Raw genomic sequence first — 2,672 nt, 5'->3', positions numbered from 1 at the left:
CTGATCCAGCTCTTATGGATTTTTCTCGGCCTAAAATTGATGACATTCAGTCAAGCATCCTTCATCCGGCTATTCAAGCTAACACCTTTGAAATCAAGCCGGGCACTATTCAGATGGTGCAGAATTCTGTTTCTTTTGGAGGAGCGGCAACTGAAGACCCCAACATGCACATAAGGAATTTTGTCGAGATCTGCAGCACTTTTAAGTATAATGGCGTGACTGATGAGGCTATCAAGTTGAGGCTTTTCCCATTCTCACTAAGGGACAAGGCTAAAGACTGGTTACATTCTGAACCAGCTGGGTCCATCACTACGTGGCAAGATCTTGCGCAAAAGTTTCTGGTGAAGTTTTATCCGATGGCAAAGACTGCTGCTATGAGGAGTGCTCTTATTCAGTTTGCGCAGCAACCTACAGAATCTATGTGCGAGGCTTGGGAACGCTACAAGGAAATGTTGAGAAAATGTCCACATCATGGAATGCCGGATTGGATGGTGATCAGTGGTTTCTATAATGGTTTGGGGGCCCAATCTCGGCCCATGCTCGATGCAGCAGCTGGAGGCGCCTTATGGGCTAAAAGCTATACTGAGGCGTATAATCTTATCGAGACGATGGCTGCAAATGAGCATCAAAACCCAACTCAGAGGATGATGTCAGGCAAGGTAGCAGGTTTTCTGGAAGTTGATGCAGCCACCGCTATTGCAGCCCAGCTCCAAGCGCTATCAATGAAGGTTGATTCTCTAGCTACATATGGAGTTAATCAAATAGCTATGGTTTGTGAGCTTTGTGCAGGTTCTCATGCTAAACGAATCTGTTCAGTATGTGAATAATTATCAGCGACAACAGCAGCCTGTGCCAGCGACCTATCATCCTAACAACAGAAATCATCCAAATTTCAGCTGGGGGAATAATCAGAATGTTATTCAGCCACCATATCAGCAAGGAGTGAGTAAATAGTTTAACCCACCTGGATTCCAGCAACCACAGCAGTATGCTACAAGGCAATCATATCCTCAACAGGGAAGTGTAGTTGCACCTACTAGTGCTGATTTTGAGGAACTTAAGCTGTTGTGCAAGAGTCAGGCAGTTTCTATCAAGACCTTGGAAAATCAAATTGGTCAATTAGCCAATGCAGTGCTCAATCATCAACCTGGCACTCTTCCCAGTGACACGGAAGTACCAGGCAGGAAGGAAGCTAAAGAGCAAGTCAAGGCTATTACCTTAAGGTCTGGAAAAGTAGCTGATGCTGAAAAGGCAAAAGAAGTAGAAGCTGAAATTAGAGGTGAAGAATCTAAGCAAAAGGAGAAAGCGGCAGAACCAAGGAAGACTACTGTTGAACACACTCTGCCTGAGGCTAATACAGGGGAGAAACAGCTCTATCCTCCACCACCTTTTCCTAAGAGATTGCAGCAAAAAAAGCTGGATAGACAGTTCGGGAAGTTTCTGGAGGTGTTCAAGAAACTTCACATCAATATACCTTTCGCTGAGGCTCTGGAACAAATGCCTAGTTATGCGAAGTTTATGAAGACTATTCTTTCAAGGAAGGTGAAACTGGATGACCTTGAAACCGTTGCTCTCACGGAAGAATGTAGCGCTGTTCTGCAACAAAAGTTACCACCAAAACTGAAAGATCCAGGAAGCTTCACCATTCCTTGCACAATTGGCAATCTGACGTTTGACAAGTGCCTTTGTGATTTGGGAGCAAGCATTAATCTGATGCCGTTGTCGATCTTTAAAAAACTGGATCTGCCTGATCCAAAACCCACGTACATGTCACTACAATTGGCTGACCGTTCCATTACTTACCCAAGGGGCATAGTTGAGGATGTGCTCGTCAAAGTGGATAAGCTCTTCTTTCCAGCAGATTTTGTTATTCTGGATTTTGAGGAAGATAAAAAGATTCCCATAATCTTGGGGAGGCCTTTCTTGGCTACTGGTCGTACCTTGATAGATGTGCAAAAAGGTGAACTTACTATGCGGGTCCAAGATCAGGATGTGACCTTCAACGTATTCAAGGCAATGAAATTCCCTACAGAAGATGAGGAGTGCTTAAAAGTGGATGTGATTGATTCTGCAGTTACTTCGGAACTCGATCACATGCTAATGTCTGATGCATTGGAAAAGGCCTTAGTGGGGGATTTTGACAGCGATGATGAAGATAGCAACGAGCAATTACAATATCTGAACGCTTCTCCCTGGAAGCGAAAGCTGGACATACCATTTGAATCTCTTGGTACTTCTGACCTCAAGAACGCTGAAGGGAAGCTCAAACCATCAATAGAGGAAGCACCTACCTTGGAGCTCAAACCATTACCTGAATACTTGAGGTATGCTTTTTTAGGTGATTCATCTACGTTACCTGTTATTATTTCATCTGACCTTTCAGGTAGTGAGGAAGACAAGCTCTTAAGGATTTTGAGAGAATTCAAATCGGCTATAGGATGGACCATAGCAGACATCAAGGGGATAAGTCCTTCATATTGTATGCATAAAATTCTGCTAGAGGAAGGTAGTAAGCCAACTGTGGAACAGTAGCGAAGACTGAATCCCATCATGAAGGAGGTGGTGAAGAAAGAAATTCTGAAATGGCTAGATGCAGGCATCATTTATCCTATTTCTGACAGCTCGTGGGTGAGCCCCGTACAATGTATACCTAAGAAGGGAGGTATCACTGT

The 2,672-nt window shown here is 44.0% G+C and overlaps 1 non-coding gene across 1 annotated transcript; it reads right to left on the bottom strand.

The window, feature by feature from the left end:
- Window positions 1–371: 371 nt before the first annotated feature.
- On the bottom strand, window positions 372–478 carry LOC141681831 (small nucleolar RNA R71). Its single transcript, XR_012559254.1, has one exon. It is a non-coding gene; the product is annotated as a small nucleolar RNA R71 (small nucleolar RNA).
- Between the last annotated feature and the right edge of the window lie 2,194 nt (window positions 479–2,672).

Source organism: Apium graveolens, chromosome 8 (assembly GCF_009905375.1).
Source record: "Apium graveolens cultivar Ventura chromosome 8, ASM990537v1, whole genome shotgun sequence".
Taxonomy (NCBI): Eukaryota; Viridiplantae; Streptophyta; class Magnoliopsida; order Apiales; family Apiaceae; genus Apium; species Apium graveolens.
Note: the sequence above shows the minus strand (reverse complement) of the source record. Positions and strands in the feature narration are given on the sequence as shown.